A 16,111-nucleotide genomic window follows, 5' to 3' on the forward strand; every position below is an offset into this window, starting at 1 on the left:
CCTATTTGTTGAATGACTGGATGAATCTCCTTTTTTAAAAAAAATATTTATTTATTTAGTTTTTTGGCTGTGCCAGGTCTTAGTTGCAGCATGTAGGCTCTTAGTTGCGGCGTGTGGGATCTAGTTCCCAGACCAAGGATCAAACCCAGGCCCCCTGCATTGGGAGCACAGAATCTTAGCCACGGGACCACCAGGGAAGTCCTGAACCTCCAGTATATAGACAAGGAAACAGAGACACAATATCAGCGGTCTGGCCAGGAAAACAAGAGGAGGGCCAGATGATTCTAAAGAGGAAATCTAATTTAGAGAATTAGAAACAAAGTTGTTGGAAGGGCTGAAAGAGTGACTAAGGGAAATTGAGGCAAGCAAACCTGAGATTAGCAACTCAGGAAAGGCATGCCCTCCCGGAGGGCTAGCACTATAAAGAGGGGAGATGGTACTACCTAGACCAGGAACTGGGGCCACCCAGAGAACAGCAGGAACCACAATGGGCCTTTCTAGCAGGATCTGAAACCACGGAGGAGACACTGTAGCTACTGAAACCACAGCTCTCTCCCCCTGCCCTCCCCAAGACTGAGAGAGGTGGGGAGAAATACCTCAGCTTTTCCCTTCTTCTTACTCTCTGATCTCTCACCAAAGCTTCCCACTGGCTGAACGGAGCCAGAAGTTAGTTGGCAAGGGAGCCCAGGAAACATGGTTTGCCATATGAAGTGGAGAAGGGCAGAGAATGGATTTGAGATTAAACAGAAAAACTGGCCTCAATAGTCCCATACCTAGGAAGAGGCCACGTCATGTATGTGTTGTCAGGCAACCCCCCACTCCACAACTCCATATGATTCTTCTAGGCTCTTCGCCTTTCCACGTCCACTTTAAGCATCACCTCCTCCAGGAAGCCTTCCAGGACTCCTTCCCAGTGGTTACTATCTCCCTAGTGTGAGTTCCCCTACTATACTATATGTGTCACTGTCATAACATATACCACAGTGCGAGGCTGCCAGTTACCCACTGGCTTCCTCAATAGATTGAGCCTCTCAAGGCCAGACCTGAGTCTGATTTGTTTCTCTGCCGGGAAGAAAATGGTTGTAGAATGAGTCAGCTCTTGGTAGGGGTGATGTGGGGTCTGGAGTCAGGCCAAATCTTGGCTCCAAATATCCCAGCACCTACATTTATATGTTGTGTGACCTTGGACAGCCTTCATTCCCTCTGAGTCTCAGTTTCCTCATCTGTAAAATGGGAACAATAGAAACTTTGAGGGTAAGAGGGAGACTCTATGGCAGTGCAGTGAAGCTCAGCCTCTGGGATCAGACTGTCTGCAGTCAACCCCCAGCCCCTCTTTGTGTTACTTAACTCTCCACGTCTGTTTCCTCACCTATACATTAGAGATGATATTAATATTTAAGATGGAATTTGTGAGGAATTTGTGAAACCATGAATGGGAAACAGTGTGAGTGCTCAGGAAGTGGGCCTAGTAGCATCACGGATGGTGCTTAGCCCCAGGGCTGAACATTGAATAGGTAAGTTCTCAATGATATACATCAAACAGGGATCTTGTCTTGTTTACCACTGTTGCCCCATTACCAAGAACAGTTCCTGGCACATAGTAGGTGCTCAATCAGTCTCTGATGGGCCACTGAACAATGGCTGAGTTACATACAGTAATGTTATTCTGCCTGTGAGCCAGTGCCTGTATGCCGGTCCCCTCTGCCCCAGGAAACACAAAGGATGTGGCTTCTACACCAGCCCAAGCCTGGCTCGGAGACATCTTATGCAGGTTGAGGGACTATCTTGGAAGGGAAGGTTGGGACTTCTGGGCCTGTGAGGAAAGGACATAAATAGCAGGGGACATAGGTCTGCAGCAAAGGAATCTAACATTTATTGAGCACCTACTGTGTACCAGATGCTGTACACACTTTATTGCATTTCATCCTCACAGGAGCCTGCAAAGCACTGATCATTACCCCCATCTCAGAGGTGATGAAATAGGAGTGCAGGGAGGTGATGAAATAGGAGTGCAGGGAGGTGATGAAACTCACCCAAGGTCATGCAGAAATGAAGGGGCACGGCTGGATTAGAACTCTGGACTACCAGGCACCAAACTCCTGTTCCTTCCATGGTACCATCTGCCTCCCAGAGGGCAGGGGGATGGAATCTGAGCCTGCAGCCCTACAGGAAGCCCCAGGAGCCAATGCTGAGGCCAGGCTCAGGCTGATACCTTAAGAGCACAACTTTGACAGCTGTGCTGAGGCTGGCCTGGAAGCAAGTAGTGCTAAACTTGGGTGCCTGGGAAGAGGAGCTGTGATTATAAAGACAAGAGAGGGCTTCCCTGGTGGCGCAGTGGTTGAGAGTCTGCCTGCTAATGCGGGGGACACGGGTTCGAGCCCTGGTCTGGGAAGATCCCACATGCCGTGGAGCGACTGGGCCCGTGAGCCACAATTGCTGAGCCTGCGCGTTTGGAGCCTGTGCTCCGCAACAAGAGAGGCCGCGATAGTGAGAGGCCCGCGCACCGCGATGAAGAGTGGCCCCCGCTTGCCACAACTAGGGAGAGCCCTAGCACGGAAACGAAGACCCAACATAGCAATCAATCAATCAATCAATAAAATAAAATTAAAAAAAAAAAAAAAAAAAAAGACAAGAGATATCCAGGGGCTGCAGCAGGGCGCTGCAGAGGTGCTGGGCCCCTGAATAGAATGTCATTGGTCCCACCCCCAACAGAAAAAGCTCCCTACTAACTGACTCTGTGACCTTGAGCAAGTCACTCAGCCGTCTTAGTTCAGCATCCTCGTTTGTCACACAGGGTCACCATGCCTGCTGGGTTGTCATGGAACTACACAAGACAATGCAGAGAGACAGAACTGGGGCAAGTCCAGGCCAGGGCTCCAGTACTAATTAGTTGTGTGATCTGAGGCAAGTCGCTTCACCTCTCTGAGCCTCAGTGTCCCCAGCTGTATAATGGGCATAGTACATGCCTCCCCAGATTGCCATGAGGATGTAGCAATAAGATATGGGCTCTGGAGTACAATTGCCTGGGTTCAAATAATACTCCACCACCGACAAGCTGTGAGCCTTTGGGCAAGTTGCTTGATCTCTCTGTGCCTCAGTTTCCTCCTCTGTAAGGTGGGGGTGAATATAAGTGCACTCACCACATGATGTTGTGATGGTTAAATGATATAATCAACAGAAAGAACAGAGCAGCAGTTGGCACAAGTAATCTCTCTGTCTTGGTGAGAAATCATTAGCCCTGGGTCTGGCATCTAATAGTAACGAGTCCTTGCTGCATGCCAGGCACCGCTTTAATCCTCAAAGCAGTCCTATGAGGTAGGTGACATTACTGTCCTGTTTTATTCTTGAGGAACCTCAGAGTTATTCAGAGGTCCAATGACTTGCCAGAGGTCACACAGCGATCAGAAGATTGATCGGGACTTGAGCCCCGTAGATTCTCAAAGGCACTCTTTTATCCCTAATAAAGGCTCCATGAAAGGGAGCTATTAGAATGCCTATTTTATGTGTGAAGGTTTTTGAAAGCAGAAGAGATGGCAGTTATTTGCATCCCAGCGGAGATGGCCTTAAATGAGCGCTAGAGGTTGGAGGGAAAGGTAGGGGATGGGGGCGTGGCCGGGGGTGGGGTGGGGCGTAGGGGGGGTGGAGGGATGGGGGAACCCATCCGTTCAGCTTGCGTTTGTCTCCAGCAGGGGGCGCCCGCTGCCTCCATCACGTCTCCCAGATCGGAACCAGGCAGCTGGGCTGGTGGCCTGTGCAGCGGCCAGTCCAGGCAGACCTTGGGGACCGCAAGGAGGGGCAGCAGCAAGTGACAGTGTTAGCCTGTGCAAAGCCATGGACACAACAGGAGGGACTTACCTCCCCGTGGACCCCAAACTGGGCCGCCTAGATGCAGCATGCAGAGCTTCCAAAAGGGGCAGATGCTTTAGCCCATGGAGCCCTTCACCTCCATCAGAATCTTCTGCGTGAGGGTCCAGGGATCCGAAACTTTTAAAACTTTAAAGAAATACTGTGTGGGAGTGAAAATCAATAAAGGAGATATAGCTATTAATATAGATAATGCTCAAAAAATGTAATGTTTCTGTGCATCCAAAGGCACAGAATTTAATGTGGGGAGGGTCCAAGGCAAGAATACCAACCAAGGCCAAGCTCCCATCTGCATCCCACCCCCGCTTTCGTGTGAGGGCACACCCCCCCACCCCTCCCCAGCAGTCGGTTCTTGGCCAGCCCTCTGGCCTAGGGGTGCACACTTAGGTAGATGGCCCACCTCAGGAGGCTGGACCCTGGAAAGAGTCCTGCGCAGAAGCTGGAGGCAGGCTTGGTGCCATTTGGGCTTGAAGTCCTGGGGTCCTGGGTACCCTGAGTGTGGTCTCGAAGAGGCTCACAGGCCCCAGGTGTGCACATTCCCTTGAACGCCTTGCCCCATGGAGTGGGGCACAGACAGAGAAGGGCCAGAAGGAGACCCCTCAGGGCTTCCCTGGTGGCGCAGTGGTTGAGAATCTGCCTGCCAATGCAGGGGACACGGGTTCGAGCCCTGGTCTGGGAAGATCCCACATGATGTGGAGCAACTAGGCCCGTGAACCACAACTACTGAGCCTGTGCATCTGGAGCCTGTGCTCCGCAACAAGAGAGGCCGCAACAGTGAGAGGCCCACACACCGCGATGAAGAGTGGCCCCCGCTTGCTGCAACTAGAGAAAGCCCTCGCACAGAAACGAAGACCCAACACAGCCATAAATAAATAAATAAATAAATAAATAAATAAATTTTTAAAAAAGGAGACCCCTCTAAAACTTGAGGACCAAGGCCAGATTTGCCTGGGTCTAAGAGCCATACTACATAAATTAACACTATTTGTATAAAGGAAAAACATGCAAAACAATATATTGTTTATTGATAGATATGGAAGTTATAAAAGACTTTTCATATACATGAGAATAAAAACATGTATGTCTGATATTACCAAATTTAGAACAATGTTACCTCTAGGGAGGGAGGAGGGGAGTGGGATCATAGAAAAGTGCGCAGGAGTCTTCAAATTGTATGTCATGTTAAATTACTTAATCTGGGCGCTGGGAACCTGAGTTTGTTTCATTATTATCTACACTTTGCCTATGCCTCAACTATTTCATAATTTTAAAATTAACCTTAAAAAGTAATATATCCAGGGACTTCCCTGGTGACTCAGTGGTTAGAAATCCGCCTGCCAGTGCAGGGGACACAGGTTCGATCCCTGGTCTGGGAAGATCCCACATGCCGCGGAGCAACTAAGCCCATGCGCCACAACTACTGAGCCCGTGTGCCTAGAGCCCGCGAGCCACAACTACTGAGCCCGCGTGCCGCAACTACTGAAGCCCGTGCGCCCTAGGGCCAGCACGCTGCAACTACTGAGCCCACGTGCTGCAACTACTGAAGCCTGCGTGCCTAGAGCCCGTGTTCCACAACAAGAGAAGCCACCGCAATGAGAAGCCCGTGCACCACAATGAAGAGCAGCCCCCGCTTGCAGTAACTAGAGAAAGCCTGCACGCAGCAGCGAAGACCCAGTGCAACCAAAAATAAATAAAATTAATTTTTAAAAAAACCTGCTTGAAAAAAAGTAATATATCCAAAAACTAGTCTATGTTCATGGTTAAAAAAAATTTGAGAAGTACAAAAGGTGTGAAGTTCAGGCAAAAGTCTCTCTCCCTGTCTGCCAATCTCAGTGACTTCCTAGAGGTAACCACTGTTGTCGGGTCCTTGTGTACCATCCAGAAATGTTTTAAGAATCTGCACACACTGGATATATAATACTCACTGTTGCAGACATTACCCCCCAACCCCACCCCAACACACACAATAGTTCTTGTCTTGGATAGTTTTCCATAAGCACATAGAGATATTTCTCATTCTTTTCTTTTTAAAATTTATTTATTTTATTTATTTTTGGCTGCATTGGGTCTTCATTGCTGCACTCGGGCTTCCTCTAGTTGCAGCGAGCGGGGGCCACTCTTCGTTGTGGTGCGTGGTCTTCTTGTTGTGGTGGCTTCTCTTGTTGCGGAGCACGGACTCTAGGCGTGCGGGCTTCAGTATTTGTGGCTCGCGGGCTTAGTTGCTCCGCAGCATGTGGGATCTTCCCGGACCAGGGCTCGAACCCATGTCCCCTGCATTGGCAGGTGGATTCTTAACCACTGCGCCACCAGGGAAGCCCTATTTCTTATTCTTTTTAATGACTGGGTAGGATTCCACTTTATCGATGTACCATATATAATCAGTTCCCTACTAGTGGGCATTTAGGTTCATTGTTTGCTATCATAAACAGTGTGTCAATAAACATCTTTGAAACTATACTTGCTTGAGTTGCAAGAATAGTACAATTAACGTGTATGTTAGTATACTTGTAAAAAAAAAATCTTAGCAGTGAAATTGCTGCATCAAAAGGTATGTCCATTTAAATTATTTCCAAATTACATTCTCAAAAGTTCGCACCTATTTACATTCTTAGCAATGATATATGAGGTTGTCTGTTGCTCCATGCCCTTATTGATTTGTAAGCACTCTTTGTATATGAATTCTTTGTCTCCCCTTTGTGTTGCAATTTTTTTTTCCCATTGGAGCATTTGGGTGTGTTTTTTTTTTAGTTAACTTTAAAAAAATTGTATTCTTTTTTTATTTATCTTTATTGAAGTAAAATTCACATAACAAAATGAATCATTTTAAAGTTTACAATTCAATAGTGTTTCATACATTCATAATATTGTGCAACCACCACCTCTATCAAGTTTCAAAACATTTTTTTATCACCTCAAAAGAAAACCTCATATTCATTAAGCAATCTAGCTCCATCCTCCCCTCCCCTTAGGGCCATTTTGGGTTTGGCCATTTATTTTTCTGTATTAAAATGTTTTAATCTTTTTTTCTTTTTTCTTTTTTTGGCCGCACCGCACTGCTTGTGGGATCTTAGTTCCCCAACCAGGGGTCAAACCCGTGCCCCTGTAGTGGAAGCATGGAGTCCTAACCACTGGACCTCCAGGGAATTCCCAAAATTTATTAATCTTTTTCATAATAGCTTTGCAATTTTGTATCTTGCATAGAAATGCTTTCCCCACTTGAAGATTATTAAAAAGCAAATAATTTAAAAATTATTATGAATGGTTAGTGAAATCTTAGAACCTGGGAACCACTGTTCTAGACAACCCTCATTAGTGTGATTTCCCAGAGAACAAGGGTCTCCACTGGTCCCCATCTCTAGCACCAAGCACAAAGTTAGAGAATAAATATTCAGTGAATGTTTGTTGAAGGCAATTCCTACCTCAAGAGTGTGAAAAAAAAATGTCTCACATTCTCTTGTAGTCCTTTCAGGATGTTGTTTTTTTTTTTCTTAATTAAATTTTTCATCCATCTGGAATTTATTTTGGTGATTGGATGTAGAGATACAGCTTTATTTTTTTCCGAGTGGCTAGCCAGTTGGACCAACACCATATTGAATAATCTGTCTTCCTCCACTAATGTGAAATGCCACCTTTAGCAGATAGTACATTCCCGCATGTCTTCAGCTCTATTTCTGGACTCTCTATCTGTCCTGGTGACCTCTCTGTCTGGGATTCTGTATCTTTTAAAGCTCCCCAGGTGGTTCTGGTACAGCCCATCTGCAGCTGGTGCTTATCTATCAGGAGATATGTTTTCGGATGCTTAGTAAAATGAAGGAAAAAATTGTCATAAAGTTAAATGTCATTTGATGGGCCCATCTTTTATTTTATTTTATTTTATTTATTTATTTATGGCTGTGTTGGGTCTTCGTTTCTGTGCCAGGGCTTTCTCTAGTTGCGGCAAGTGGGGGCCACTCTTCATCGCGGTGCGTGGGCCTCTCACTATCACGGCCTCTCGTTGCGGAGCACAAGCTCCAGACGCGCAGGCTCAGCAATTGTGGCTCACGGGCCTAGTCGCTCCGCGGCATGTGGGATCTTCCCAGATCAGGGCTCGAACCCGTGTCCCCTGCATTGGCAGGCAGATTCTCAACCACTGCGCCACCAGGGAAGCCCCAGGGTCCATCTTTTATTTTGAGATTATGTCTTTACGAAACTTCCTCTTTAAAATTTTTAAAATAAATGAATGCCGATAGTAGAGAGTCATTCTGATTTCTTTAAGTACATGTCTCTATGTAGAGAAACACGCACAGATCTTAAGTGTACAGCTTGATGAATTTTCTTTAAGTGAACACACCGGTGTTCGTGCCCTAGGGCTGCTGTAACAGATAACCACAAACCTAGTGGCTTAAAACAACAGAAATTTATTCTCTTAGTTTTGGAGTTTCTCAGTCTGAAATCAAGGTGTTGGCAGGGATGCACTTAGCTCTGAAGGCTCTAAGGGAGAATCCTTCCTTGCCTCTTCCAGCCTATGGTGGTTCCAGGAGTTCCTTGGCTTGTGGCAGCATCACTCCAATCTCTCTGCCTCCATCTTCACGTGGGCTTCTTCCCTGTGTCTCTGGGTCCCAAATTTCCCTCTGCCTTTCTCTTACAGGAACAGTAGTCATTGGATTTAGGGCCTGCTCTAATCCAGAATGATCTCATCTCAAAATCCCTCACTTAATTAATCTGCAAAGACCCTTTTTCCAAATAAGGTTACATTTACAGATTCCAGGTGGATATATCTTTTGGGGAGGGGTGTGTGTGGAGGGGGGTGAGGAACAATTCAACCCACTATACCATCATGTAACCAACATCCTGTATCAAGAACTAGATCATCAGCACAGCCCTCCAACACCCATCATACTCTGCCTGGCAGTGGGGTAACCATTATCTTCTTTTTCTCTCAACTTTCATTTTGAAAAATTCTCAAACTTTCAGAAAAGTTACAGGAATAGTACAATGAACAATCCTCTAAGCTTCAGCTAGATTCAGACATTCAGTTAACACATCGACGCACTTGCTTTCCCTTTGTCTCTCTCTCTCTCTCTCTCTCTCTATATATACACACACACACACACACATATATATAATACCTCTTTTTCTGAACCACAGGGAAGTTAGTTGCAGACATCCTCATATTTCACCCTTAAAACTCCACCCCTAATCTCCAAAGAACAAGGGTAGTCTCCTACATAACCACATACAGTTATCCAATATGCAATCTATATTCAAAAATTTCCAGCTGTCCCATGAATATCCCTTAATGCGGGTTTTTTTTCTTTTCTTTTTTTAAATTTATTTATTATTTATTAATTTTTGGCTGTGTTGGGTCTTTGTTTCTGTGCGAGGGCTTTCTCTAGTTGTGGCGAGCGGGGGGGGGGCACGCTTCATCGCGGTGTGCGGGCCTCTCACTGTCGCGGCCTCTCCCATTGCGGAGCACAGGCTCCAGACGCGCAGGCTCAGTAGCTGTGGCTCACGGGCCGAGTTGCTCCGCGGCATGTGGGATCCTCCCAGACCAGGGCTCGAACCCGTGTCCCCTGCATTGGCAGGCAGATTCTCAACCGCTGCGCCACCAGGGAAGCCCCTTAATGTGGGTTTTTAAAACTGAGAACCCGATCAAGAATTTCATATCCCTCTTAGTGTCCATGTTCTTTTTTAAAAAATTATTGTTACTGCTTTTAAAATTTTCTGGCAAAATGAAGAGTTGACAACCTTACATCAGTTGCCAAGTACCTTGGAAAATGTACTGGTCCTGGAGTCCCTGCTCTAGACCAGCAGCACAGTCCGAAGAACTTTTGTGGTGATGCCAATGCTCTGTAACATGTGCTGTTCAGCGTGGTCACCACCAGCCACGTGTGGCTTTTGTGCACTAGAAATGTGGCTAATGAAACCGGGGAATGGATTTTCAAATTTTATTTAATTTTAATTAAAACAGCCACTTGGGCCCCATGGCTATCAGTTCAGACAGCCCAGGGTGTAGACCAACCAGAGCACAAAGCTCAGGCAGAGCCTGGGTCTGAGTTTTCTTGTCCATCCCCACGATGGTGCTGAGTGATGGGAGAAGGGAGAGGGAGGGGCTCTGAGGTCTAAGGTGGCCCTTCCACCTTGCCAGCCCATCATCCCCATGTCACTCCTTCCTCGGTGCTCCACACGTATTTATTGAGCACCTACTATGTGCTAGGCCCTGAGAATAAGGGATGAACGATCTCTGATGTGGCTTTGTCAGAAGGGATTGTAAATGTCTGTGAATGTGTCTGTCTTACACACCCGTTTGCTACCCCCTGAGGTCAGGGGCCCGGCTGGGTGCCTAGTAACGGTTTGCTGAATGAATGAATGGGATGAATGAAGGTGGGGGGAAGAAGCTTCCAGATTGCATTCAAGAGGCCGGGACAGGAAGGACAGGAGAAGAGACTGGTTCAGCTCAGGAGACGGGACTTCCTATCCAGATGCTGGCCCTGACTTGCTCTGTATTCTTGGCAAATCTCTTCCCTCCTCCAGGTCTCAGTTTTTCCAGCAGTAAAAAGAGGTGGCTGGGCTAACATCAGGGCTCAGGGCTCCTCTCAAGGTCGGGGTCAGTAGAGATGGGGAACCGCACAGCACTTCCTCTTAAACTATCTTATATGCTGTGATTCCCTTGAGATCCAGTTCCTTAAAAGGGTTCAGGGGTTTTAAAAGTTGGGGGACTCCTGAGCCAGAGGAGGCTCCCAGAGTTTGTAAGGTCACACTCAGGACAGCCTGAATGGGGTTTTGGAGGAAACTCCCTGGCTCTCCAGGTCTGCTCTGGGCCTGCACCTGCCCGAAGGTGTGCTTGCCGGGAACTTCCCTCTGAGATGATGGTCCAATCCCTGCAAGGAATGGGGATGTGGTTTGGGAAATGAGCCTCAAATCTGCGGGCAAGAGGGGAGGGGAGTGTACTTCTCACCCACCCAGGGACTGAAGGACTGGAGCCCCAGTGTTTGTATAACTTGCCTCGCCAACCCGTGGGTGACTCAGGCTGAAACTGGATGCTGTCCAAGGCACTCACTCTGTCTAAGCCTCCTTGGACAGTATCTAGAGAGTTAATTGCCTTCCACTTGCCCTTCAGGAAAATGCTGCTGCACTGACAGGTGGAGCCCAGATTGGAGGTTGGTGAAGCTGCAAAGCCCTGCTCCTTTTCCACATGGCAAACTCCTATTCACTCCTCAAAACCCAGCTGGGGTGTTGTTCCTGCTGAAGCCTTCCCTGACCTCTGACCTCTGTCCCATAGAGTTAATCACCCTCTTTTCCAATATCCACACTCTGGAGCCAGACTGCCTGGCTTTGAATCCCTACTCTTCCACTTAATAGCTGTGATACCTTAGGCAAGGTATCTTAAGTACCTACATAACCCTTACCTTACCTTAAGTAAGGTACCTTACTTAACTTCTCTGTGTCTCTATTTCTTCATCTGTAAAATGGGAAAAATAACGGCACCCACTGAACTGTGTAGTCATAGGATTAAATGAATTAATACATAGAAGTATTTAGGACAGTGCCTGAGCTCAGAAAAAAGCTGACCACTATTACTATTGGTTTTTCTATGTTTACGAAATACCTGCGAATACAGTGAACACAACAGATAAGGGTCCTGCCCTCAGAATTATCTCAACCTGTGGGGAGAGATAGATGAATAAAGCAGGAAATTCACTCTGAATTATGAAAAATGCCACAATAAGGGAAATGGTGGGTTGAGGGGAATCATGAGAATACGGAAGAGCCCCCCTTCCCAGCCTGGGGTGGGGGGGTCAGCAGCATTTTTCTGGAAGAAATGACATCTCAGCTGAAATCTAAAGGATGAATAAGATTTAGCCAGCATGGGGGGGAGGGCAGAGAGGGGAGATGTGGGAAGGGTTTGAGATGGAGCAGGGGCGGGGGGGAAGAATGGAGAGTGCAAAGGCCCAGAGGCCAGAGCATGAGGTTGGAGGATTAGGGGAATAGAGTGTGTGGGTGGACGCCCTTGGCATGTACACTGGTTATTGAATGCATGTCTTTGTGCTCTTTGTGGTCTGTCTCCCTCCTGGTTTGTGAGCCCCTACAGAACAAAGCTCAAGTCCCCTTTCATTCCATCTGCCCAACCAACGCCCAGCCTGGCACTCAGCAGGGCCTCAATAAATGTTTGCCAAATGGAAATGAGAGATGAGAAACTTGCCTTTCCCATCAGGGAGCAATCTCCGGCAACCTTTTCCTTTGTTTATACTTGTGAGTTAGGCATTGTTAATAGCCTTGCAGAGTCAAGTTCATTTGTGTGTTCAGAATTGTCATCTGTTGTGCATCCTAGACTCCTGTGAGTTGGATGGTTTTGACGGGACAAAGTCAAGTTTCTGACCCAACAAGGTGACCACAGGTCCCACTCCTGTGAGTCCCTGTCTGGATGCCTTTGGTGTCTGTAAGCTATCAAGTTCAGTGTGAATGCAGGTGGCCTGGGGTCTGTGCAGGTGATACAGATTCTGATTCAGTAGGTTTGGGGCCTGGCCTGAGATTCTGCATTTCTGACAAGCTCCCAGGTGATGCTGATGCTGTAGGTCCATGAATTATACTTTGAATAGCAAAGCGCTAGACAACGTTGCCATTTTTCCTGGCCTTAATTGCAATGATGATTGTAAGAGCAGGTTGGAGCCTGGTTCTGAAGGGCCTTGGATGCCAGGCTGAGGAGTTCAGTCTTTATTCTGGAGACGTTCGGAAGCTATGGAAGATTTCTGAGCATGGTCAGGGACAGCTGATCAATGAGATGAATCTGGAGTGTCGGTGCTTGGGTACAAGAGGGACTGAGCTATTGTACTACCAGGTGAGAAGTGGCAGGGCTGCAACTGGAGCAGTGGCAGTGAGGATACAGAGGATGGAGATTGTCATGGGCTGAACTGTGCCCCCCCATTCATATGTTGAAGTTCTAACCCACAGCACCTCAGATTGTGACTGTGTTTGGAGAGAGGGTCTTTAAAGAGGTGATTACGTTAAAACAAGGTCATTAGGGAGGATACCAATCCAGTATAACTGGTATCCTTATAAGAAGAAGAAATTAGGACATACAGATGCACAGAGGGAAGACCATGTGAAGACACAGGGAGAAGACGGCCATCTACAAGCCAAGGAGAGAGGCCTCAAAAGAAACCAACCCTGTTGACTCTTGATCTTGAACTTCCAGCCTCCAGGGCTATGAGAAAATAAATTTCTGTTGTTTAAGCCCCCCTAGTCTGTGGTACTTTGTTATGGCAGCCCTAGCAGACTGATACAGAGGGGATGGATCTAAGAGAATTATCTAGATTGTCAACTCTCTGGATGACATGAGAGTGGGAGGGCAGCGCTATAGGATTACATGCAGATGGTTTGGAAATTGGGAGGCTTGGAGAGGAGAGACTGCCGTGAATAGAAGCAGGAGGGGGGAGCCAAAAGGGAGGAGCAGGGCTGGAGAGAAGTGGATTTGGGCCATGTTGCACTGGAAGAGCCTTTTGGAAATGAGGCTAGTGGTGCTTACAATCAAAGACACTCAGGAGATTGAAGAGAAGGAAGAGAATGGTCCTTGTGTCAATGGGGGCCCTTGGCTGCAAGCAACCAAAACTGGTTCAGGCTAACTTAAGCAAAAAGGAAGGTATAGAAAAGGTTTCTGGAGCCTCCCAGCAGTAATGTGAGGTCAGACTAGGAAAGTGAGCTGGAGGTAGGGGGAGCTGGTCAGCTGTGAGCAGGGACAGCCTTAGAGAATTCTCAGGGCTGCTGGGCTGGCAATGCCACTTGCACACACACTAACAGATTCCTTACCGGTCTCAGAAGGGACCTAGTCCCTTTAGTCCATCACCGGGTAACCAAATAAAGACATGACTCCCATCACCATGTAATGAGCTTATTACTCCCATTCTAAAGATGAGGAAACTGAGGCTCAGGGAGGGAAAGTCATTTACCCCAGTGCAAATCCAGGACTGTCAGATTCCAGCCCCTTCCAAGGCACCAGCTGTCACATGGCAGGCTCTTCATGGAGCCTGTGGTTGGATATAGATGGGCCTTTGCGGTGGTCCCCAAGCCAGGCCCCTTCTAGGCTGGGAAGGAATCTCACCCACCCCTCTGAAAGGGGGAGCTCCTTCACCCTGTCTACTGGTGCTCCCTGTCTTTTCCCGCTGGAGGAATCCCACATTGCCTGTCATCAGGGGCTAGGCTGTTGTTCCAGACTTCAGGAGGCTTCTAACTTGCGTCCCCTCCGCCGGCCATCCTGCTGCATCCACACCGAGCCTGTGCCGTCTTCCCTTTATCCCATCGCCCTGGCTTCAAGTGTATCAAAGTCCCAGCGCTGCGTGAGGTTCGAACACATCTCAGCGGGCTTTTTGAATACATTAATTTTATTTTCCTCTAACATGTCATGGGGCTTTGGGGCAGGGGAAGGAGGGGGGCGCTGGAGCTCAATATGCAAATGTATGCAGATCACATCTAAATGAGGGTGTCCCAGGATTAATGGGGAGGGAAGGCAATCCGCAGGCCTGGGGCTCTGCAGTGGAGCATCCAGAAAACGGCTCTCCTGGGAGGGTGTCTTGGGCTGGGTTTCAGAGCATGTTCTTTGAAGCAATGTCTCCGCAGCACAGGGGAAGGAAGAACTGCGGAAATTGGTTCTGGATACTTCCTGGCAAAATGTTCTCAATTGCTTCAACTATGTTGGGGGTGGTTTGGGGAAGAGGGGTGTGGAATCTCTGAGCCTCTCTCAGTTACCACAGCCTGCAGGGGTCACCGATTTAGAAACCAAGGGAGCTTGCTAACATCCAATTCCGGGCCCCACTGATTACTGAATCAGAGTCTCTTGAGAACCTGTATATATATATATATATATATATTTTTTTTTTTTTTTTAAGTCCCCAGCCTTGGGAAATACTGTTGCAAACGAGGAGCTCTTAATCTGGAGTCTCTCACAGGTTTCACGGGCTCTGTAGAGCATTGCTCTCATCCCCAGCTGCATATGAGAATCATGGGGACTTTAAAAAAAAAACCCAATGCTCAGGCCATACCCCAGACCAATTAAGTCAGAATCTCTGGGGGTGAAACCCAAGCATCGCTATTCAAAAGAAAATCCCAAGAGACTCCAGTGTGCAGCCAAATTTGGGAAGCGCTGCTGAACGGTATTCTCATAAGACATTTGTTATACCTGTGCTCTTTCGGGGCTAAATTTAGCTCCAGGACCTCCACCGGTGGTACAAGAAGGAGCCTTTCCTTCTAGGAAGGGGACTCTAGTCAGGCCTGAGGTTCAGCTGGTAAGCATCAGTAGTTAAAATATTGAAATAGGGCTTCCCTGGTGGCGCAGTGGTTGAGAATCTGCCTGCCAATGCAGGGGACACGGGTTCGAGCTCTGGTCTGGGAGGATCCCACGTGCCGCAGAGCAGCTGGGCCCGTGAGCCACAACTGCTGAGCCTGCGCATCTGGAGCCTGTGCTCCGCAACAAGAGAGGCCGCGATAGTGAGAGGCCCGCGCACTGCGATGAAGAGGGGCCCCCGCTCGCTGCAACTGGAGAAAGCCCTCGCACAGAAACGAAGACCCAACACAGCCAAAAATAAATAAATAAAATAAAGAATTATTAAAATATATATATATATTGAAATAGTTCCCTACCCATTGGTAACAGATGCTGCTTCGAAACTTTTAAGTGCCCCAGAGCCCTAGTCCCTTCCTCTAGACCCCTAGGACTGCAGATCCAGGAATGAAAGAGTTAATAATGGTCTCATACATCCCACCCCACCCCACTCCCCAAGGGACCTCCTGGAGTTCTTTGGATAGAATCACTTCTGACTGGCGGAGAGGGGTGGCCTAGTTGTTAAATATTTGAACATCAATCCTTGTTATAATACTGGGGTTAGGATTATATTATCAGCTTTACAGTCAAAAGGCCTAGATTCCCACCTAATCTGGGTACGAGCTGTGTGACCTTGGGCAAGTGGCCTCATCTCTCTGAGCTTCAGTTTCCTCATCTGTAAATGGGGTCAAAAACTCTCCCTCTAAAGCAGAGGTCTCAAACTTGAAGCCGCGGAATCACTTGGCAGACTTGTTAAAACAGAGGTTGCTGCGCCCCACCCAGAGGTGCTGATTCAATAGTTCTGGGCCGGGGGGGTGGGTAGGTGAGGGTCTGCATTTCTAACCAGTTCCCAGGTGCTTGCTGCTGCTGGTCCTGGGACCACACTCGGAGAACCGCAGAACTAGAAGATGCATGAGAAAGTGTGCCCGGCCAAGAGCAGGGGTGCAACTCGGG

The sequence above is a fragment of the Balaenoptera acutorostrata genome, chromosome 15, assembly GCF_949987535.1.
Source record: "Balaenoptera acutorostrata chromosome 15, mBalAcu1.1, whole genome shotgun sequence".
In the NCBI taxonomy this organism is placed as follows: domain Eukaryota; kingdom Metazoa; phylum Chordata; class Mammalia; order Artiodactyla; family Balaenopteridae; genus Balaenoptera; species Balaenoptera acutorostrata.